The following is a 25,546-nucleotide window of genomic DNA, read 5'->3' as shown; positions in this document are numbered from 1 at the left end:
GGAACACACATGGTGTACCTGCTCGAGGTTGTCAGACTTTTGGAAAGCAGTAAACGATAACATGGTGCAAATGTTTGCTTCTCAGATAATGAGAGGTCTCTGGGAATGTGTATTGGGACTGGGGGGGGGATAAAGTATATTGCTTTGATAACCGTGAATGCCAATAAACAAATGTTAAAACCTTTTTTTTTTTAACTCTTTCAGAACACCAGATGTTTTTCCTGGAAACGTTGTGTACTTTTGACAAAAAACAAGACATGCATTCTGGATTACACTCTCCCAGGACCGATTGCTAACACTCAGACATCCCTGAATGGCACTGCAATTCAGCAATAACAGAGTTTAACCCCAGTAGATCAAAACGTACTCTAGTGGCAAGCCTTCATGTTAAATTAATGATGTACAGTTCAGATATGCTAATACTCAATGGTGACAAATGATTTAGAGTTGTTTGAACTTTTGGTAAATGCATTATCCTCCCTTACAGATAGGTAATTTGCCATCAAGTATCTTTTGATACTACCCACAGTGGCCTTCCTTAAATTACTCACATACAAAAATCAGCCACCTGCATGGAAACATTTACCATTATCATTTCTTTTTTTTAATGCTGGCTATCCAAGTAATACTTAGAACATTCTCACTTCTCCTGATTTCAGAAATGTTTATCTTGTTCAAATAGGCATTCAGATGTGCCATCAATTCCAGAAAAAAAAAGAAAAACAAACTCAGCAGGAACTACATCGAATTGGTCGTCCTAAAAACTCAGCCCAAACTCCCTATGACACAAAATGTTGGTGACAGAGTTTGGGAGTGTCAGAAGTCTTCACAAAAAGAGTTCCAGATATATTGGAGCTGCTTACTATACTTATAGGCCCAAATGCCAGCCTTGTGCAAGCAACAGAATGAACACTGACTTCACAAAAACATGTACGGGATAGGTTTTATTTTTCTGGGAAAATATTAAAATACCCCCATTGATTTGCATCACCTGACTGCCTTTTTTACTGATGTGTTTTAAGTAAACCAATGAACTACAAAACTTCAACCACCAGGTGATTATGTTCGTCCACGAATAGAATTGTTAATGGTTTTAAAAACTCTATATTTTACCAACTTTAGAGAAAAAAACAAACGCTGATTATTGGGATTAATCATTAAACCCATGGATCGGCCACCAGGGGGCGCACGGATGGAGACGTTCCCCGTGTGAGCTCCGCGCAAGGGTCCCGGAAAGTGGGTTGAGCCCCCACCACGAGACCCCCGCCGGCTGGAATAGCGTCGGAACCTGGTGTCGGAACCACCCAGGCATCGTCTGGTCCCAACTCCGATCGAAATCGGACCTTGCATTCTGGAGAAATACTCTCCCGCGCCACATCGAAGGGGGACGGGTGAGGCCTGGAAGCTTCCAGCACACGTCGCATCGATACGATCCCACGGAGCCTGCTGCGACGCGGATTCCCGGTTCGGCTGAACCCCACGAGAAGGTACGTGCAATCAAATAGACGCACGGACCTGCAGGGGGTTTACAGGGAGTGAGCCACCCACGGGCTTGAACGCAGGAGACTCGGTCCCCGACTCTAGGCCGTGGCCCCTCCTGAGCCACGCGACCCACCTCAAAATCAGTGGCCAGACCGCAGCAACCCCCACGTCGCGGTGGCCTCACACAGGCGGAGACCACATACGCGTCCATAGTGGACCTCCCCTGGACTCCGGGCCGCGTCTTGCGCGCCGAGCCCCGGTGACCCGTGCGCGGGTTCCCGCCCGGGCGGCGGCGGAGGAAGGCCCTTTCTACGCGGATCTGCCAAGCCCTCCCCCGAACTCTCAGCTCTTCTGTGGGCTCGCCTGAGGAAAGACACACTCAACGTGGGGCAGACACAGCCCCATTCCGGGGTACTGGGACTATGCGCGTCGCGCAGCACGGCGCCTCATATTTCCACTTTCCCCAGGCTTCAGTGGGCTGAGGGTTGGGCCCCTGGTGTCCAGGGCGTGTGCCCTCCTCGGCCCCCATCGTGACCCTAGCACCTGCTGGTCCCATTGAACTAACACCCCGCCTGGCCGGGACTTTTCCTGCGGGGACCTCCGGACACAGCTGCAGGTCTCAACTGAATCTATCTGGACCGCAAGACGCACTGCACTACTGGAACTCTGTGCAGACGTTGACCTGAGAGCACCCCACTGTATGGATGTGACCCCACTACTCATGGACCCTAAGGACAAACTGGCAAAGTATAAGTTTGCCCCATCGCAGGAAGACCCCCAGGGCCCCGACGAGCAAATGATGGCTTCCCAAGGGTCTGAGGCCGCCGCGACCAAAGAGGACGTAGCTGACCTACTCAAAGAAATGAGAAGTATGAGGGCAGACATAGGGGGTCGGATTGACAAGATTACGCAAAGGATGGATAAAATGGATGACAGAGTGGAGCAGCTCGAACACAATCAGACCTCCTTAAACACGCTGGAAGCCCAGATGGACCTTCGTATTGCACAGTTAGAGCACAGGGAAGAAGAAATAAAGCTGAAAGTGGACGATCTTGAAAACAGAGAACGCCGCAACAACATACGTGTCCACGGTATTCCTGAAAAAGAAGGAGAAACAGACCTTGATTTGAAACAAACCATTCACAGCATCCTAAAACTCCTCTTTAAAGACGATCTGATAGACGAACCCAAAATTGATCACATTCACAGAGCAGGAGGCAGGGCAGGGGGCCCACGTTCAGTCCTAGTCAGATTCCATAACTACGCTGATAGGACCCGCATCTTGGAAAAAGCTAGAAATGCCCCGCCACTCACCATGGGTGACACAACTGTCTCTCTTTATCAGGACTTATCATCACTCACGCTTGCCCTGAGGAGGAAATGTATCCCAATTACAAAGATGTTGAAGGACAAGGGAAACAGATATCGCTGGGGTTACCCGTTCTCTCTCAACTTTGAGTGGCAAGGCTCGACAATAAAGCTCGCTTCGGAAAAAGAAATTACAGACTGCACAGCTGATCTCCTGGGCGACCAAGCAGAGGACTCCATATTTCATCGAGCACAACTCAGACTTGGAGAGAGGAGCAGCACAGTATGCGTAAATGTGAGGGCTCCACACACGAAAATGGCATGGAGACATGCGTTCTCGAGGTGCACATACACGTACATAACTTAGAATGGCACGTACACTCTGCACGGACACAATACGTATCTGCACACTTAATGTCAAAGGACTGAACTCCCCTACCAAAAGATCCATGGTGGCCAGAGAATTTAGGAGATCGAAAATTGACATTCTTTTCCTTCAAGAAACGCGATATCGAAAGGGTGAGGAGAGAGCGATCCCATCCCGGGAAATTGGCCCCACTTTTTGGAGCTCGGGCACTTTGAAGAAAGCGGGAGTGGGGATCATAATCCGCAAAAGCCTGCGGAGCACAATCATGGAGACATGGACAGATCAGGAGGGGAGGGCTCTCATAGTCATTGCGAACATAAGGGGCACGATAGTCACCCTTGCCACACTTTACGCACCTAATCAGGGGCAAAACAGATTTCTACATAGAATCAGTGAGAAGGTCTTTGGAATGGCCAGAGGACACACGGTCCTCGGTGGGGATTTTAACACATGGTTGGATAGCTCCTTAGACAGACAATCTAAAGCAGATACAGTAGACCAGCCCGGTACCAAAAACGAGGCAAGCATCAAACTGTCTCTTGACCTTTTTGGCCTCACTGATTCCTGGCGCCACTTACACCCGTTGGAGAGAGGCTTCACTTTCCATTCCCTCCCCCATGACACACTTACGCGCATTGATTACATTTTCCTCTCAGAGCACCTCTTGCGCATCTTGTAGGCAGCTAGTATACAAATCTCTGCATGGACGGACCACGACATGGTGATAGTGGATATACCCTGGCACGATCTGGCCCCACGAAACTCCAAATGGAGATGTAATGATTCCTTATGGGCTGACTCGGTCTTCAGGGAAAACTTCGAGACTGAAATCAAGCAATTTTTCCTTATCAATGATACAGGGGAGGTGGGGAAGACATACGTTTGGGAGGCCGCCAAAGCAACGCTGAGGGGAATACTAATAAAGGAGGGAGCCGATAAAAAACGTGAACGTGCCCTGGTAGAGGCAGATATAAGGGGAAGGCTTGGGAAAGCCCAGGATATGGCACAGTCATCTCCATCCGAGAGGTCTGTATATATTGCTGAAGCCCGCCGTCTCAGGGAAGAGTTGAGAATACTCATCGCCGGTAAGACGGCCCAGACCCTGCAATATCTCAAGCAAAAATACTATGAGAAGGGCGACAGGGCCGATGCTCTCTTGGCTGCCCGCCTTCGCGCGCAAAAAGCGGAGAGATGGGTTGAAACGATTGAGAGACTGGACGGCACCCTCACGGACACGGTAGTCACAGCCCCCGAAGAGATACAGGAAGCATTTGCCAGCTTTTATGAAGACTTATATATGTGCGACCCGCCCCCCCGTAGGGAACATAGACACATATCTGAAGGATTTGCGGATCCCCACACTAACACCCACTGAAGCGGATTCCTTAGACATGCCTGTCCTTGAAGAGGAAGTCATAGAGGCCATCAAGAGGTTGAAGACGGGGAAAGCCCCGGGGGACGATGGATTCACACCTGGGTTTTACAAAACGTTTTCCCCCTTTATTGCCCCTTTCCTTACATCATTGTTTAACCACATCTTTGTCACAGGCCAAGCACCTCCATCCTTCTCACAAGCCCTCCTTGCTGTCATTCCAAAAGAAGGCCGTGACCCCAGGCACTGTAGCTCATACCGCCCCATCTCCTTACTTAACATCGATGCGAAGATATACGCCAGAGTGATTGCGGCCCGGTTAGAAACATTCCTCCCTAGATTGATAAATTCCGACCAAGTTGGATTCGTCCTTGGCAGACAAGGCGCGGATACGATGAGGAAAACGCTGCATTTAATCCATGAAGCGCAGGAGATGGAAGGAGACCCGTCCCTTCTGTCTCTCGATGCCGAGAAGGCCTTTGATCGGGTCTCATGGGAATTCCTGGAGAGGGTACTGAGTTCATATGGGCTAGGACCACAGCTCTCCCGTGCCATTAAAGCACTTTATAGCTCCCCCACGACGTCAGTGGCGGTGAATGGGGGATACTCTCGTTGGTTTCCCCTTGAGAGAGGCACAAGGCAAGGTTGCCCACTGTCGGCAATCCTATTTGTGATGTCTCTGGAGCCACTGGCACAAAAGCTGAGAAATGACACCAGGGTTAGGGGTATCACAGTGGGCGACCGGGAATATAAATTGGGCCTATACGCTGATGATATTTTGCTACATGTGACTGACCCCTTAGACTCGATCCCGGCGGCATTTAGCATTATTGAGGAATATGGAGAGCTTGCGGGGCTGAAAATCAACACATGGAAATCTGTCCTCCTTCCAATAGATAAACGCAGAGACTCGGATGCCAAGCGCTTCGCCCCTTTGGGAGTAAAAGTCAGCCTCACTACGCTCCGATACCTGGGCATTAATGTCACCCGTGAACTTGGATCCTTATATGAGGCCAACTTTCCCCCAATGTCCCTTGCTCTTCAGAAAGATGTCCAAAGGTGGTCCAAACTTACCATTTCATGGCTAGGGCGTTTAAATGCTATAAAAATGGTCCTGCTCCCTAAGATACTATATCTCTTTCAAATGCCCCCAGAATACTTTACAGATACGAGAAAATTGATATTAAACTTTCTATGGCACGGCCAGAAGCCAAGAATCCCGAAATCTCTCCTTCAACTCAGAAAAGATAACGCTGGGGTGGGTCTTCCAGACATTGAGACATATTATAGAGCCACTCAGCTTAGAGTCCTTGTCCCACATTTCAGACAGCAGTCTGAGCCCCAATGGATAGCACTCGATAATTATCACCTTCGTCCCTTCATCATGTGTGAATGGCTATGGGTGCCCGGACCACAACTACGTACTACTGTCAAATCTCACCCCATCATAGGCACGATATGGTCAATATGGAAACCAGGGAGGAAAATGGTGGGTGTCACAACATGGCCCGCCCCACTGGGGCATCTCTGGTCACCTGGGATCCGTGACGCAATTCCCGAGCCAGGAAGTTTTGAAACATGGTACCAGGCGGGGCTAGAAAGGGCAGGCCAATTGCGCCGAAACGACTCCTTCATTACCATTCAGGAGTTGCAGGAAGCCCTAGGCATAGGTAACCTCTCGGTCTTCCTGTATCTTAGACTCAAGGGGGTAATGACTAGATCAGTATGGAAACAACAGTTACAGAGAGACCTCACACCGTTTGAAAAGATCCTTGACTCATGCACAAGCTCCAAAGGCCTGATCAGTGCTATGTACCTTGCACTCATTGATATTGATATTAAACCCTCCTTGACACTCAAAGGCAAATGGGAAGTAGACATGGGCAGGCAAATCTCTCCAAAGCTATGGTTACAAATGTGCAGACGAACGGCGAAATCATCCCTATCGTGTCAATACAAATTACATGCTATCAAACTACTATACAGGTGGCAATACGACCCTGCCCGCCTGGCCAAAATGTACCAGGGAGTAAGCCCGAATTGTTGGAGGGGATGTGGGAGGCGGGCCGATTACTGGCATATGTGGTGGGGATGCGCACAGGTCCTGATCTACTGGTCAGAAGTCCTTAGCTGGATCAGGGACCTTGACGGAGAGGAAAGAGAGAAGCACCCACTACTCGTTTTGTTTTCCTTAACTGAAACTGAGGATAGGATGGTGGTGGCGTGCAAAATGGTACAGGGCCTACTGATGGCTGCTCGAGCATGCCTTACCATGACGTGGAAAAGGCCCACGCTCCCCAGCAAGAGTGAATGGCGAGCAGTCGCACTGAGCATATACAGAATGGAATGCCTGACTGCAGCATTGCACGGGGACCGTGCCACTGTAGAGAACACTTGGTTGGAGTTTCGCTCCGCATATGCTTCGTGAAACGTGCCTGAATTACGCTTTACCCAAGGTTATTATGGTTTAGTGCCTGAAATGACTCGAGTGCGTGTCACCTGAATCAATGCATGACTTCTATGCCCAACGCCATGACTAAAATGGCGGTTTAGTGGTTTTGTTTAACGCTCTCTTTAGTTCCAGGTCTGTTATCATGTGCGGGGGGTGGGAGTTGAGGGGTGGGATATAATTAAAAACAAAGGTTCGGTTTTCTTGTTATCCGAAATAAGAGATTGTAACTCTACTTACATGCTCGCTTTCTTTGTAAACAAGAGATGTAAGCTGCATTTATGTGATTGTAAAGCTTTCGAAAACCAATAAAAGTGAAATTAAAAAAAAAAAATCATTAAACCCATAACACCCACCTGCTTCGTATAGGGATCTAGAACAGGGGTCTGAAATCTGTGACTCTCGACATGTTTTTGGACTAGAACGCCACGAACCATCACCATTGACTATTATGGCTAGGGTTGATGAGTATTGAAGTCTTACATCTAGAGAGCAAAAGGTTACAGGCCCCCTTGTTCTAGATGCATTCATAAAAAGGCTGGGGTAGGTGCCAGGAGCACTGTGTAATCGGCGTAATATAATACAGGGTTTTGAGTACCCATCAACCTAAAGAGAGTCCGCTATACTGTTCAGAAAACTTTATGCCATTTTTTAGTGCGAAAATTGAAGAACGGTGGCACGAGAACACAGCACCTCTGTACTGGAGTATTAGAGCCTTGCCCAGTATATTCTAGTTTAGAGTTAGAATATAATGTAACAATAATCATCTCAACTAATACAATAATAAAGAACAAAAATTTAATTAATCAAAATGATTTAAAAATATAAGTAAATACAAATATTTAAAACATTATGAAAACTTTTTGAGCGCCATATAAATTTGCTCCTCGTGGACGAATTTGGATAAAACTTTGCCAAAAAAGTATATGGGGACCACTGATTTATTGGGGAAAGTTGGGTGAGATTTCGTGGGGGGGGGCAAAGTTATGGGGGGTCCCAAACATTTTTTTTCTCCATAGACTGAATGGTCAAAAACTTTGTGCACGCCTATAGGCCAAACTGCTGGAAGGATTTTAACCAAAGTTCCGAAAGTGTCTTTTGTGTGTTTGCTGGAAATGTACATCTCAAAAAATGTGTGATATCTAGCTCCACTCCGCTGACCCATTTCGTGGATAAAAGTCTCATTGGCTTGCAGTACGCTGCAATGTCGGCGAACATTGGACGATGCCAGTGGTTGGCTGGAGGGAAGCGTGCTGTGCTTCAACATTTTTGGGAAACACCGCAATGGTTTATCGGAGAACAGTACGGTGCCGGAAGGGCCTGGAAAACATACTTTACACCATGTGGTGGTGGGAAGAAGTGATGGAAAGGGTGGGGGAGTGAGAAGTGGTTCCTCTGATATATGTCAATAGTTGGAAGAAGACTGTGATGTGCCTGCAGTATCCGTGCGTATCGCGCCAATTCACGGTTACCTCCAGAGGCGACTACCTTGTGTGGTGAATGCAGTAAGCCTGAGTTACGGCACAATAGCTGGTGAGGCGATCTCTTTCCGTGGTGACTGATGGCAAATCAATGTCAGAAGGGGAGTGTATTGCACATGACATGAACATTTTAACATACAGTGTACTATAGTGTGTTGCATGTTCTAAGCCCGTACCCCCTTCAATGCATGGGTGGAGGTCTTGCACCGACAACTATGTGCCCTGGTTGCATGTAGGTTTCACATTGTTGCCTTGTGTGTGTGGTTTGTCAACATTGCATACATTGTTGGCTCCATGGGTGTGGGGATTGTTAGCACATCCTACAGTGTTTAGTCCATGCCTGGACCTGATGTACTGACCAGTCCGGCAGTGTGTCCACTGAGTGCACTGTTGAAGTGGATAGGGTTCAACTGCATATACCTGGCCACATGTTGGCCTGCATGGCACTGTTCTGTTGTGCTGCGTGTGGGCAAGTCCTACACTGTTGGGTGCATAGTAAAAGGCTATAAACCATGCACCCAAGAGCCTAGGCCTTCACCACAGCCACCACACCATAATACAGCCATGCAGTTTTAAGTATGCATCTCTCCGAGTGTGGTGACCTTTAAAGATTGGTTGTGGAGGACATTTTAGACGTGGTAGAACAGCAGAATTGAGCTGATATGCATACATTACCATATGGTGTAGGTCATTGCATGTGTTGCACATTAGGGAGCCACATGTCACCATTTGCGTTTGCTGTGGTTTGCCGGTTGTAGCACCCTTACTATGTTACGTTTGTGCATTTCTGTATGTGGCCATTCATGGCTCTATTATGTTGTGCTGGGTGTGGGGAAGGCCTAGACTCTTTTGTGCATGGCCAAAAGCCGCAGGCCATAGGCCATGCACCCAAGAGCCTAGGCCTTGATGACAACCACCACAACATAATGCAGCCATGCAGGTTTAGCTCTGCATCTCTCCGAGGGTGGTGACCTTTGAAGAATGGTTGTGGAGAACATATTACATTTGGTAGAAAACCCAAAGCGAGGTGATATGTGTTCATTACCATATGGTGTAGATCATTGCATATGTTGCACATTAGGGAGCCATATGTGACCATTTGCGTTTGCTATGGTTTGTCCCTTATAAGACCCTTGCTTTAGGAAGTACTTTAACAAATTGCGCCATGAAAGCAAGTCCTCAGCATGACACATTTAAAATATGGACAATGTAAACAGCGACCCACATATTGTTCACCACAATGTCAAAGAGCCATGCATTCAAAGATGTGGTGAAAGTGAAAGTTGGCAGGCTCAATTGCAGATTAGGAGTGCATTGCACATGACATGAGCATTTAAACATTGGGTGTACTATGGTGTATTGTGTGTGGTGAGGCTGTAGCCTCTTGGATGCATGGCTGGAGCCCTTGCACTGACAACTATGTGGCCTGCTTGGAAGTAGGCTTCACACGGTTGCATTCTGTGTGTGGTTTGTGAGCACTGCATGTATTGTTGGTTCCATGGGTGTGGTGATTGTTAGCACATCCTACAGATTTTAGTGCATGGCTGGAGCTTATGGAGTGAACACTTCTGCAGTATGTCCACTGAGCGATGTGTAGAAAAATGGTGTGTATAGAAGTGGATAGGGCTCAACTGGATATTTTATGTGCATGGGTACTGTGCATTGCGCAGATTACTAACTACTGTACTGCACTTTGAAGTATTGGCTCTTTGCACTTACTACAGTGGTGGTAGGAAAAACAATATTGCTACCTGTACTTAGTGGTGATGGGTGCCGCTCTGTGTGAATCTGAATGCCGGAAACATGGATACTTTTGGAGAACTTTTAACTGGAGGTGCTTTCCAATGACGCGAGACGTGTACTCTGAGTGTGTAACGGTACATATGGAGTGCTGTACAGAAATGACATTGTTTCAATGCAGAGGTCTTGGATGTGATTGCTGCATGCCTGTGTGACTATTTAATAGTACCTATTGAGGGAGTGCTGCAAATATAATAGTTGAAAGGGAAGAAGTACTGTCGCTGCTTTACTGGGGCACGGCCCTTGCTGTAGCTGGGAAAGCGCACATGCCACATTCTGCCCATCTCAGCATGGTGGGCATGGAAATGGAACTGTGGGGATTATCCTATCCGGTGTCAAGGGTGTGCTTCACAGGAAGGCGGGGTAATATTTTTTCCCAAAACTCTGTGTAGTGAGGTTGGTAGAGATGGAGAGTTGCAGAGTGCTGATTGTGGGTGATACATTTGTGCAAGTTTTGCACACGTATGCAGTGTTAAGAGGCATTGCTGCTAATTATCAATTGGAAGGAGGGGAGGCTTTCTGCGGCACCGTCTATGAGTGCAGGTTTGGCGCTATGGTGGACTTTTGCAGATGTGTGGCCTCAGTAATCCTGTTGATGTTGTCATGGTGTATTATGGAGTGCTACATTTGGGGTACATATTGTGTAGATGTTTGCTCCTTCACCTAAAGAAGTTCATGACAGCAGCACTGCCAAGGTGGTTTTCTCACCCATACCACTAAGAGGAGCATGGGAATATGCCGGTGTAATTTATCCCCAGCCAGAGGTAGGAAGGTGTTTCATAAACAGAATCATGTGTCACTTTTTGTGCACTGCTGGTATGTTCTCCACCAACTATGACATCATTAATGACCAAAAATTGCAGTGGTTCCATGCAAATGGCATTTCTTTGAACGCCATTGGCAATGCTATTTTCTTTTACACTGTGCAAGAAGCGTTAACCATAATTTGGTAAAAATGTATGGAGGTGAAGCAAACAGAAACTCATATAAAGAGAAAAATCAAAAAAAGTTGTTTGCAAAAAACATGAAAAAATGAAAAATAAAAAATAATCTTTTCAGAGGCACCACTAAAGACTCAATCCCCTACCCTGTTTCACATTTTTCCCCCTCTCCCTTTCCTAGCATGATAACTCAGCAGATTCTGCAGTAGTTTTAGGATTACATATGCAATATCACAGTCTTTTCAGGAAGGCAGCCATTGAAATGGGACTTTGGAGACTAAGGCATTCCTCAATAAGGTTTCTGGTTGTGGTGTGCACGCAAAAACTGTGGCAGAAGGACTAATTCTACAGAGAAATGTAGAAGGCTATGGTTGAAGTGTGCAAGGTAAGGGGCAGGCATCCAGTTGGTATGCATGCATTGTATGTACTAATTTTAAGTTGCTAACATACTGCTGCTTTTGTGCAATATTTTTTTCAGAATTTTGTAGTAAATGGGTTACTGCAAAAAGCAAAAAAGTTAAGTGGCAGGCTTCCTGTTGTTATGAATGCAATGAATGCGATGTGTGTATGACATGATATGATGTAATATGGTATGATATGGCATTTATAACGTGCCTATACACAAGTGTTTCAAGGCGCAACGAGGAAAGGGAGGGGGAACAAAGGGGAGGCAGAGACAACGATCCTACTAGGCCAGCAGTCACTCAGATCGTGCAGGTGCATGGGTTGGGGACTAAAACAAATAAAGTCAAGGACAAGTTAATGATCAATTGAGGCTATACGGAATAGCAATATGTCTACCTCACACCCTTACTAACCTCACAACATTGTTCAAATACAGTGACTTTGTTTGTTTTGGTTTGTTGAAAACATCGACTTTCACAAAATTCCTTTTATTTGATGTTTTGTGTAAACAAAATGCATTGTTGTCTTTTTTTATAAAAATGTTTTGAGTGTTTTTATACTTACAAATTAAAATATGTTCATCTCTATTTTTCTTGTCTTGATCTATTGACTGACATGATTGATAGCACTTGTTGCAACTAGACACACCTAGCATGTGTGTAGGCGCGTAGCTGTTTTCAGTGGCATTTTTCTATATAGAGTTATTTCCAGTACATGAGCCCACTCATGTAGAAACGTAGCGATTAACTACAGCATGCACCATAGAGGTGCAATACTCACAGATTTTGCATGTTGGTTAGTAAAATGATGAATGATTTCGTTTCAGAGTTTTGTGTACTGTGAAACATGTAATAAGTAGCTAAGAATACCTCTCTCACTATATAATTGTACTACTATACCCAAAACATAAAGAGACCACAATGCATACAAATATGAGCATATGCAGGGAAAGTAAAGTAAGCACAAAAGTAGCAGTACTACCAGAAAGTGTTTATTACCTAGCTGATTAGCTTCATTCACAGAAATGATTGCTGTGTTTCAGGCTTGCTTCTTCCCCTATGTATATGTATCATATAATGTGACTGACCCCTAAGGAAAGTAGTGTAACAACATATGAGAAGGGCAAGGTCTACAAATATTGTACATTTTGAATTTTTAGTTCCTGACTGCCTGTGAAGAAAAGCACCTGCTGCAGATATGTCACTGAACAAAAATAGAGGCAGCCAGACATGTGATGTCATCAGTCATGTCATCAATGATATTTGTGATGTCATCTTTGATGTCATGGGTGTAAGTCCTTGCAGCGCACAGTGGTAGTGTGATTTATGGTTGCTTAGCTTACCGTAAATGGGGAATTTCTGGGGTTTTTCGGTTTTACCTGTAACAATAACGTCCCTGTAACAACGTTTTTCCATTGAATTTCATAGGTTTTTATTAGTACAACTTAACCATAATGTCCATTTAACAAAGGTTTTTTTATTGAATATATATATATATATATATATATATATATATATATATATATATATATATATATATATATATATATATTATGAAAAGAGAAAGTTACTCTGGCTGTCATTAGGAAAAAATAAATACCTAATCCCAGGAATGGCTGCAGAAAAAGTGTCCTTTATTGATACATCATCGTGGATAAGAAGGCAGCAAAAACAAAACAAAACAACGTGTTTCACCCTAATGGGCTTCGTCGGTTTGAGTGCAAACAATGAGGTCTGGTCCTGTGTAACAGTGTTAGTCATTAATTTCTAATGCTGCTATGGACCTTTTTGTGCTGTAGCTAAGCATGATTTGTGTACATGCAGGTGGGCATCTTGAAATGTCCTATGTCAATGTAAAGTATACTGTTAACATATTCCTGATTAACACACATTATAAGCACACAATTGATCCATTGCAGTAATAGGCCATGTGTGAAATGTAAAAACATAACATTTGTGACTGCAATTTACTACTTTGTTGAATCAATAATATTAGGCTTTCATGCCATTGATATATATTGCATAGTATATGCATGGGTATGTATGATATACTGCACATAGGGACAGCTATATTGTGCTGATCACAGATGTTCCTCTGTAGTAGGATATAAAGTGCAATGTGCGAAACATGAAGTTTGCCAATATTGCAGACGGCATGCTGTGCAGAACTTTACAAAGTAAAGTGCACATGATCAGTCATATCCAGTGGGTGCGTCTTGCAATTGATATATATGGATATAAAGTGCAGTATGATATGTGCAAAGATGTTGTCAGCCTTATGCATCGCCCACTGTATACATCTTTGCACACTATATTGTGCTGATCGCTAATATTCTTCCGTTCTTGAATTTAAAGTGCATGTTGCCCAATATGGGACCCATGCATACACTAGTCATAGCGCATTGTGCAAAAACATTTCAAAGCATTGTGTAAATAGCAAATATTCCCCTGTGGGTACTCTTGACCTCTGAACATGTAAAGTGCAACGTGCTACATTGAGTGTTGGCACTGTTGATATATGGCTATTAAGCATATAAACACACTAAAACATTGAGCTAATAATAAAATGCCATACCCTGTACATGGTAATCGGAAATGTTCCTCTGTAATAGGATATAAGGGGCAATATGCGAGACATGGGGGGTCATTATGACCAGGGCGCAAAGGGATACCGGGCACCGGTAATGATACCGGTGCCGGTAATCCCTTTGCGCCCTATTCTAAGGTCCCTTTGTGGGTCCTTCCTTAACGCCTGGTTTTAGCAGTGATGATATGAATCACAAATTGTGTGGAGCATATGATCACTTTCTGAATTAAAACCTAATCCCCTGTCCGTGGATGGGTACATTGATGTCCTGGGTGTTAGTCTTAGCAGTGCACGGTGGTGGAGCAAGTTTTTTTGGTTTTACTTGTAACCATAACGTCCCTTTAACAAAGTTATCTTTGTCCAATTTACAAAGTTTCAGCTTACAACTCTGCCATTCCCTACCCTACCCTCTAGCATCATTTTTAACACTTCTATACACTATTTGCCTCTTTTTCCACTGTTTTTGCAACTGTCAACGTCCGAGAACATTTGACGTCATTGTGGAACTCCCGGACAGTGCCATGCGCTTGCGTGCAGCATTTTGACGTGTCCGCAAACGCGTCCACACTTTGCGATATCATATGATATGATATGGCATTTATAACGCGCCTACACACAAGTGTTTCATTGTGTGACGAGGCAAGAGAGGGGAACAAAGGGAGGACGGACAGCGATCCTTCTAGGCCAGGTGTCATTCAGCTCACAAAAGTGTGTGGGAAAGGTGCTGGGACAGTGCAATACATGGCAAAAGATGATAACAATAAGTAAGTGGCTGCCACCATGTGGCAGGTGCATGGATAAGTGCAGACAACGGGTGTCATGGGCTGGGAGGGGACTGTAGGGATACAGAAACAGTCCCCATGTGCAGGGGTTGCCAGGAGGGCAGTGCAGGTGTTAGACGCTGGCGTGGGAGGGACTTGGCCCCGAGATCAGAGGGTGTCCAGGTAGCCAGTGCAGTTCCAGTTACAGCTAGGAGGTCAGTAGAGGAGAGGAGGAGAAAAGGCAGAAGCAAAGAGAAAGGTGCTTCCGGAACCAGAGATGATTCTCCTCAAGTTTGAGGGAGGCAGGGAGGCAGTTCCAGAGGGAGGCACCAGCCGAGGAAAGAGATCTACCACCAAGTCGTTGCTTGGAGAAGCGACTGACCCTTAGGGAGTTGGAGGCGAATGAGCGAAGAGCTTGTTAAGGAAGATATTTAGGAAGAGAGAATTGAAGGTATAGAGGCCCCAATGCATAGGATTTTGAACTTAATCCTCGCGGACACTGGCAGCCAGTGCAGAGATTTCAGTCCTGGAGAGATACTATCCCTGGGCTTGAAGCCAAGAACAAGTCCTGCAGTCCTGTTCTGGATACGTTGCAGAGGGCGGAGAGTAGAAGCAGGCAGATTAAGAAAGAGTCTGTTGCAATAGTCCAGCCTAGAGAGAACCAGAGTTCTGGAGACAGTGAGCTTCTGGGGGAAGTTGAGGAAAGGGAGAATACCTCTCAAGAGGTGCAGCTGGTAGTATGGCTTCTTAGAGATGTCAGAGATGTGAGGGGAGAAGGAGAGTGTGGAGTCGAAGAAGACCCCAAGGTTTTTTTCCTTGCTGGTGGGAGCAGGAAAAGGGCCAAGAGAGGCAGGCCAGAGAGCTACAGGGAAGGGAAAGGAGGGAGCGGGTGTGCTGCTGAGGAGAATCTCAGTCTTACTGGCATTAAGGTAGAGGTCATTGGTGGAACACCACTCTTGCATAGCAGACAGACAGTCAGAGATGACAGAGGGAGAGGAGGAGGCCGAGGATAGCCTGAAAATGAGCGGGGTGTTATCCGCATAGCACTGAAAGCTGGGGCAGAGAGTGGCGATGCGGTGGGCAAGTAGTGCCAGGTATTGGTTGAACAGCCAGGGAGAGAGGTTAGACACCTGGGAGACACCACAGGTAGTGAAAAAGATAGCAGAGGGGAAGGACCCAAGTTGGACCTGGGAGGGTCGGTCAGAGAGGAAAGAAGTCAGCCAAGCCAGAGCCTGACCAGTGATATCCAGATTATCACAGAGATGGTTGAGCAGGATGGCATGGTTGACAGTGTCAAAGGCAGAAGAGAGATCAAGCATGATGAGGACACAGGGGGTGTTAGAGTCAAGGTTGGAGAGTGTAAGCGATATTCAATCAACACTACAGCCAAGTCATTGCCTAGTCTGGGATGCTGAGGAAAACCCTTATTAATGTATTTGTATGTCTAGTTCAGTACTCTGGATGACCACCCTTGTATAACACCCTCCTCTTAGAATCCCCCTGACCCCACTGAGCCAAGAAGTAGGTTTGTTTTGCAAATTAAAAGGTTTTTTGAGAATGTAAACAATATATATATATCACACTTTATAATAAATTAATATCTGATAGTACACTTAGACATATGATGTTGATCAACAATGGGTAATCTGGCACTAGCACACTTCTTTACAATCAATGAGGAGTTAGTATAGGATGGATAAAGTAGCAAAAATACTTTTATGATTTCAAGGGAGAAGCAATGAGGAATAAAATGCAGTACAGAAATATTTGATATGATTTTAGCAAAAGATAAGATAATCACTTTTTCTCTGGCAATTCACCCCCCTCCCCTATGCAATGTAAGAAATGGAAGGAGATGGAAAGAGGAGCACACAGTTCTCAGGAATGCAATCAAATACTATACGAAATTCAGTTCCCCCCAGCAAGCTTAGAGGAAACAGGTAGGAGTTTGAAACACAGGCCCAAAATGCTTTTAAATGTGATGGCAATGGATGGGAAAATGTGCCAACTGATTTTAATTCCCTCTAGAGATTCAGGGTGAGTGGGAGATGCGTGTTGGTATTAGTTCAGGCTCACTTTAGCAATGCTCTATGAGTTATTACCAAGTTGCAACGGATTTTAACGAAAGAAAGAATGGAGCTGCTATTTTGACAAGTAGAGAAATTGAGCCAAAATCGCAAATCGCGGTAAATTTCGTGAGTGCGTGAATCGCGATTGCGGTAAAAGTATAAGGAAGTCGGTTCTAGGATTGTTGGAAAGCTTAGATTCTAAGCTTTCAGATGAAAGTTAAATTTCGTTCCTAGCCCAAACGGGTCCAGAGATACGGACGATTAAATAAAGGTCGTTTTTCGGATTTAAAGTAAACTCAAAATGACAGGTGACAGCTTGCAGCTGCAGAATTGACAGGTGACAGTTGTGCAGCTTTACAAATGACAGATGACACGATTTCTAGGAGGCTGTTCTACTTAGGTTAAAATAGTTTGGATTAGATTATTTTAACTAAGAGATTGGTTCTGCACAGTTCTGCTAGGTACTCACAATATAAATTTGAAATAGGCTTCGCCACGGATCTGGTCAGGTTTTGGACTGGACTCCGGTTCTGGTCTCGGCACTTCACAGTGATCTGGGTCAGCTCTCTGGTTCTGCTCACAGCCGTCTGGGTCACTCTGGATCTCTGGTCTGGTCTCTGGCAATTGTTCTTGGCAAAAGAATTCAAACAGCTCGCCCGGCTGTGGAATAGTTTGCAAATGATTTTAAGGATGCTGAGGCCTGCTGAGAAGAGTTCTCAGTTTGTGGGTTTAGGCCCTTGCTTTAAGTTCTGAAGTAAAGTTCTGGTCTTTGGAGATTGATGGATTTGAAGTCTGGATCTCTGGATGTGAAGTTGTCGGTCAGCATGCTCCGCAGCAAATGGAATTGAATGTCTCTACCTGTCCCAGCAGTCTCTTTTATGTGTTTTGAAAATGGGTGTGTGCCTGGGCCTAGCTAAGCCTGCCCCTCTCTACTTGTCATTGGCCCAAATCTCCCCTCTCCCATGATTGGGGGAAGGAAATGGATTGTCATCATGATGAGGTCTGTTTATGGGTCAGAGGATCCTCCCCTGGTCAGTTTGCCCACAAATCTATATTTGATTCAAATACATCTTTCCCAGATATACAATTTGTTGAAATTACATGTGCACATTATATGTTCCTTATGGTCCATGCTTGTCCGCCTCTGATCTTGCTGGGGGCTTGCATTAAAAAATGACAACATTTTGCGCTTTTTAACTGGTTTTGCAATATCGGACATTTACCCAAAATTACACACATGTGCGCAAGGAGTATGGACATTAATTGATGAAGTGTCAGATTTTTAACATGCAGACATTTGGAGTGAGACCCTATTTTCCGCTAGCAACCCCCCAGAATACACCACAGGGTCCTAACGCCTCTCAAAATGTTCACAGAAAAATCCCAAAAATAATGATATTACTTATTTAATTCTGACAAGTCCGCACTATGAGTTATCTATCTTTTTAAAATTATGCCCTGGTCAAAAAGGGCTGTGGCTTCCCACATCACAGGGTGGAATAACTGGTTTATCCACTTCCCCCAAGCTCAGCTGCTAGCAGAGGCACTGCCCCTCCCAGTTTCCCCTAAGAGGAAGCCACTTTACGACGCCCCCAATATAACATTTGCCTGAGTCAAGGGAGTTGCATTGTTCTGTTCCTTCCAGTTCCCAGGTGCTCCACCCCTAATCTAATCAGAGAGGTGACAACTCCTTTTGGCAAGGGGCAGCATGATGCAGCTAGGCCTGGGAAGAGTGGCTGAACAGGTTTCTCCTGTCGGGGGTAGTTGTCAGGCAGAATCCAGTTTCACTAAGCCAGGTTTCAGCTAAATGTCACTTTTTGTTCCCAGTTTTCTACATTCAAATCAAACTGACAATTTGTACCTATACATTAAATAATTACTTCCTCCAAGTCATTTCAGAATATAGTTTTACATTGTATCCACCTCTTAGCAAGTCTTTCCTTGGTCTGGTTTTGTTTCATTTGTTCAGTTTTACACAAAAGTCTGGTGGTTTTAAAACGCCGGCTTTCTGATAGTGGTGAGTACTGGAAATGCAACCATTTTTGGGATTAAGAAAATGAATTCCCCACAGTTCTGAGTTGCTTTTTTGGCAATCAGCATTGCCATTCCCAATGGTTTCAGGCTACTGTGTGTGTAGCCCAATGGTGGTTTTAGGCAGTGCCCTCCTGTGCTCACAACATAGGCAAAAATGGGTGGCAGCCTATTCTTCATGTTTTCCCTGTGCACCCTCTGGGGAGTTCTGGCCATCATGATGTTTTCCATGCCAGTACTGCACAGTTTTATGGTAGGGCTTGTATGCATGGGTAAAAATATCCCACAAGAGCAGGTCTTCATGGATGTTCAGGAGAGCAGTTTCCATGCTTCTTGCAGCTCTAAAGCAAGACTGATGGTCATGAAGACAACCAAGAGATTCAGTGTGGAGATTAAGCTGGGAGATGGGCAGTTTCTCCAGGAGTTTGCCCAGGAAGGGAGTGATGGAAATTCGGCGATAGTTAGCCGGGCAGGAGGGGTCAGCAGAGGGTTTCTTAAGAAGAGCGTGCACAAGGGAGCACTTCAGGGGGGATGGGAAGACTCCAGTGGCGAAGAAGTGATTGCAGAAATCAGCCAGGGCAGGAACCAGGGAGTCGATGTGGTCCTTGATAGTTTTGGAGGAACAGGGGTGAAACTGCTTTGACAAGATTTTCATAGATCAGACTTGTCTACAAACCTTGTCTGCAGAGAATAGCGGTTAGACAGATAAGGAGGGTGGGGAGGTGGCTGCAGAACGACCTGAGGAAGACCAGGAAGAAGGGGGAGGGAGGCAATAGGAGGAGAGTGAGGACAGGATGTCCTCAGTTTTAGAGATGAAGTGAGAAGCCAGTGCCGTGCAGTGGGCCTTGGAGGGGTCATGAGAGGTAGAGAATGTGCCAGGATGGAGAGCCGGTATTGCCTTTGCAGCGGGCGGTAAACCAGTTTGTCAGAGGATGTACATGAAGCACGCCATTTCCTCTCGGCCACCCTTTACTTGCGTTTTAGGGTGACGAGGTCAGAATCATACCATGAGTTCAACTTGGCTTTGGGCTTCAGGCAGATTCTCATGCTAGGGGCAAGGATATCAAGAATATCAGATATAGCAGAGTGGAGCGTGGAGAGGGCTGTGTCAGGGTGAGAGTCAGCCAAAGGGGGAGGAGGAGGTGAGAAGGTGGTGGTGAAAGCCTCAGCTTACACGCGCTTAATGGGTCGGATGACAGAGAAGGTGGGTGGCAGTAATGGAGGTGGCTTGGCCTGCGGGGTAGGGAGGGTGAGGTGGGAGCACAGGAGAAAGTGATCACTCCAGGAGAGAGGAGTGGACAGAGAGGGGAAGGTCTGAGGAGATCAGAACATCCAGAGTGCGCACTGAGGGGAGAATAGTGAGTGAGAGAGTTGCAGATGTCTCGAAAGAGTCCGGAGGGAGGACAGGAGGTATCCAGGTGGATGTTGAAGTCTCCAAGAAGGAGGGAATCAGTGGTAGAGGCCAGGAGTGAGGAGGAGAGGTCCGCCCACTCAGAGAGGAAGGATGAGATCTGACAAGGTGGCCGATGCCTAGTCTGGGATGCTGAGGAAAACCCTTATTAATGTATTTGTATGTCTAGTTCAGTACTCTGGATGACCACCCTTGTATAACACCCTCCTCTTAGAATCCCCCTGACCCCACTGAGCCAAGAAGTAGGTTTGTTTTGCAAATTAAAAGGTTTTTTGAGAATGTAAACAATATATATATATCACACTTTATAATAAATTAATATCTGATAGTACACAATAAGGGAATGGCTAGGGGAGAGAGAGAGCCTGCAGACGAGGCATTCAAAAGAGGAGTAGGCCTGTGTAGGAGTGACAAAGGCTGGAATCCACTCGAGGAAGATCAGGGCTACACCCCCACCAGAGCAGTTGGACCTGGGCGCAGAAAGGATCTTCTAGCCATCCGGTAGGAGTGTGTTAAAGCTATTGACAGAGCTGGCCGTGAACCAAGTCTCGGTGAAACTGAGGACATCAAGGTCAAGTTCTTCAAGAAGGCACCAGATATCAGAGGAGTGTTAAGAGTGGCAATGTGGAGAAGGTTGCGATACCTGAAGGACATTCGGGGAGGGGTACAGGTCAGAGGTACACCCTGCAGAGGTGAAGAAGGAGCCTGAGAGTGGACAGAGAGGAAGGGGGAAGGCATGGTAGCCAAGGGAAGGGGGGAGGGGACAGCATGAGAAGAAAGGAAGTTGATGAGGCATGGGAAGTGTATATCAAAGAGGTGTAGGTTGGCCTGAGAGCCTTGGACCAACACAGTCCCATTGGAGTAAAGATTAATGATGACCTTAGAGGAAAGGAAGGAGGCCAGGAGGGTGTCCCAACAGGTGCCATCATTAATGGGATAAGAGGAGAAAGAAGAGAGAAAGGAGAGAGCACAGTGACCATATGAAGAGTCTATAGGTCTGGTGAAGGAACGACAAAGAGGATGTCAGTGAGAGTTTCCTTGGAGGAGGCACTGGTATAGGTGTCAGAGATAGGGAGGCCTGGGTTGGAGACCAGGATGTCCTTTTTAAACTTCTTCCTACCAGATTTAGTAAGGAGAGCAGGATAGTCAATAGAGAAGCAGTTAGAATAGATAGGATAGACAGAAAGCACCATAGAGTCGGGCAGAGATAAGGGGGGACGAGAGAGGGGGAGAAACTAGGGAAGGACACTAGGGTAGGCAGACAAGGCAAAAAGAGGCAAGCAAGTTGAGCAATAGGACCAGATGACGACACTCAGGGTTAAGAGCTCACAAAAATGCACATCTTAAAACAGGTGAGAAGACACACCTAAGTTTGAGAATCGGGTACATGCTTCGAGGACATTTTCGAAACTGCATTTTCCACTGATCTAGGAACTTTTAAGCTCAAAATGTACCCTTGCACATCTCCTACACCTGTACTTAGTCATTATCCATGAACAATCCAGTACACAGCACATACTTTGAAGAATATTAGCAAAACTGTTATTTATCTTAAAAATGGCATCATCTATTGCCATCCCTCCTCCCCAAGAGCCACCACCAGCTAAAGGACCTACACAACAGAAAAGGTGCATTACTTCCAAAGGCAATAAAGAGGAACAAGAACATGAGGTGGAGGAAATGTCTACCTCTAACACCCAGATATAATCATGGGTGTGGCAGTTCTTTACCACTATTGGGAATGTACCAAAGGATGAAGCTACCAAAGTGAAATGCACTGAGTTTTGCACTCAGTTGCAGACTATCTGGACAGTACTCCTAAGGGACCACCTCCATGCACCGCTACACCAAATCCAACCACTGCAATCCTCTCGAAAAGGTTGTTCCTTTCCGTCACCTCATCCTCCTCAAGCAATACTGTATCCACACAGCCTACTTGTGTGGGACACACAATCCCACCAGCCTTCCAAACAATGAAAGAGGCTGTTCCATATCTTTCTAAGTCAACAGTCCTCTGTATGTACAGCAATACAGCACTCTGCAGGGGGAAGCAATTTTGAAGTGCATTTTAAGCTGTTATCAAGGAGAATAAGAAATACTGCCCTTCGACCATAGAAGTAACACATGCGCAACACCTTCCCCTGTCCACCTGTCCCTCCATATTAGTGTTTGGTGCTTCTTCCCTCATTTCCCTTCCGACCTTATGTTCTAACTTCTCCTGTAAACAAAAAGAAATACATCAGAAAACAACAAAAGAAAGGTTCCTTTAGGAACCACCTTTCACAGTAAAATAATTGAACTAAAATAAATCTTATACATTTCATCTACTTTACATTTCTGAGTAAAGTACATAGACTCAATAAGATTTGCAATATTTCCATTAGCATTTTGTGTTGTGCTAATGGGAATAATGTGGCGTTCATCCCAGCGACTGGAACAGGGGATAACGGCCCAGCAGCCCAGGTTATTGGCCCAAAGTTAAGGGCTTCTGACCATTATTCCCCGTTCCAGGCCCTACAATGGGGGATAAAGGCCATTAGCAGCCCAGGTTCCCAAAGCCAGAACCCAGGGTGCTAATAGGAAGGAAAATCCTACTTAGGAAGAAAAATCCTTTTCCAACATGGCCACCATGGAAAGGGAAGGTGGGGCTCCATACAGAGCCCCTCTTCCCTTTCAATGGCAGTCTGCATAAGGCCAAGAGAGAACCCTATGACCATATTTCAACAAGCACTTTTTTTAACCTTTCAAACCTATCCCACTTTAGAATAACTTTAACGCATAGCCGGTCCCAGGTGGACATGGCCACTTAAACCCCATTTGTCATCCCCGTGGTCATGGCCAGTAGCCAGATTGTCTGTGCCATGACCTGGACCATCTGGCCACTGCCCATACCTCAGTCACCAAAAGTATATCACTATTTTATGTAGGTACATTATGACACTTGTCAAAAAATAAAACGCAGGCACATTTGCAAAACCATGATTTAAGGTACTTGCCAATGCCCCTTACATGAGTTTGCTGGAAATCCGCACATGTTTTATTTTTTTAAACGTGTCCAAATATATGTACATACAATGGTCATATAACTTAGCCCCCACTTGACAAAATTCATTTCAACTTTACAGAAACATTCAAGGTTGGGTCTAAATTCTTTCTGAAAACTTTTGTCCACATTTGTCAAATGGCAACAAAGTTATACGCCATCTAAAAATGTAGAGACCCCCCTTTAATGTAGTCCACTCTTGACAAAATCCCACCAAACTTTACAAAAACATTTATATCTAGATTTAAAGTTGTTATGCTCATTTCTGTGCAGTTTCGTCAAATGGCACCACATGCATAAGCCTTTACAATATTTTGGGCCCCCCCCTCTAATTTTGTTCCCTCTTGACAAAACCATTCAAAATCGGTTCTAGAATGAAATTCCAAAGTTTCATTGAGTGGCGCCAAAGTTATAAGCCATCCAAAATCTGCTTTTCACCAACCCTGTAATGCAGAAACAGGCATAGATGCCCACGAACATCTGAAGGGTTCGCAAACATTACAGGACTGTCCCAGAACATCCGGACTGTTTGCGCACTTCAGGAATGAAAACCACCAGTTTTTTGGCTTATTACGGCCATATTCCATCCCATCCTCATCACCTCTCAGCTCCCCAGAGATTGTTTGATAAGTTTGACAAATACAATGTTATGTTTTTTAATATGATTTTACTGCAATATTTGTGGACACCGGCGGCTGTTCAAGGATCCAACATGGCGTGTGCCCCTAAAAATGTGACGCACTTCACGCTTTTCACTATCCAATCACTGAGTGTGTCCAATGTCCGTGGACATCACGTCGCACTCTAGGCCAATAGGATACCCGTCTGCGGACTGAACAGATAGTGAGTCCACGGGCCAATCCCATATTTAACAATTAATGTTTTTCCTACTTTTGTCTCATTTAGAAAAATAAAATACTGGATGGATTTACATCAAATTTGCACACTTTCAGGGCGGAGTTGCCGCTCCTGCCACAAATTTGATGAAAATCCATCCAGCGGTTTGGGCTGTATGCATGAGAAAAATCTTTTGCCATTGCGTCTATGGAAAAATAAAATTGGGATGCCCTATTACTTTACCCCCCCTTGATCAAACCTCACCAAATTTGGCAGGGCCATACACTCTTTTTGCAAAGTTTGGGAAGGGTTCGTCCAGGTGGAGCAAAGTTATAAGCCGCCCAAAAAGTGCTCTTCTTATGAGTTGAGCAACTTAACCATAACTACAGGGCCGCTACCACAGGCCCTGTAATTTATATACATATATAAATATATTCAATGAAAAAACTTTATTAAAGGGACGTTATGGTTAAGTTGCGCTACTAAAAACCTATGAAATTCAGTGAAAAAACGTTGTTAAAGGGACGTTATGGTTAAGTTGCGCTACTAAAAACCTATGAAATTCAGTGGAAAAACTTTGTCAAAGGGACGTTATGGTTCCAAGTAAAACCGAAAAACCCTTGAAATTCGCCAGTTATGGTAAGCTAAGGAACCATAACTCGCGCCACCACCGTGCACTGCTAAGACTAACACCCAGGACATCAAAGATGACATCTCAAATGTTATTGATGACATCACTGATGACATCACATGTGTATGTACTTTTCATGAAATATGTGTACAAGGGATTCTTTTTATAATGTTGCGAAACAAGTGTCAAGGATCATTGCAATAAATACCATACCCTAATTAGTCCATTGAACGATGCATTGATATAAATAGCATTCTATTATGGGGTTCTATCTGGTATACTAAGCTACTCATACAGAAACATAACATTGTGTGCAGCGTACAAGATGAAGGTATAATATTCGTAATGTTAATATGTTGAATATTGAAATGATAATTGTTTTCTTAATAGATTTTTGTGTACTGTGAAATATGTAATACGTAGATAATAAAACACATGTATTACATAATTGCATTACTATAGACAAAACACAAAGACACAAGAACACATACCAATATGGGTATATACAGGAAAGTGAAGTTAGCAAAAAAGCACAAGTAGTAGCAGAAAAAATTCATAACTTAACTGATTAT

Source organism: Ambystoma mexicanum, chromosome 10 (assembly GCF_040938575.1).
Source record: "Ambystoma mexicanum isolate Mex_15411 chromosome 10, UKY_AmexF1_1, whole genome shotgun sequence".
NCBI lineage: Eukaryota > Metazoa > Chordata > Amphibia > Caudata > Ambystomatidae > Ambystoma > Ambystoma mexicanum.
Note: the sequence above shows the minus strand (reverse complement) of the source record.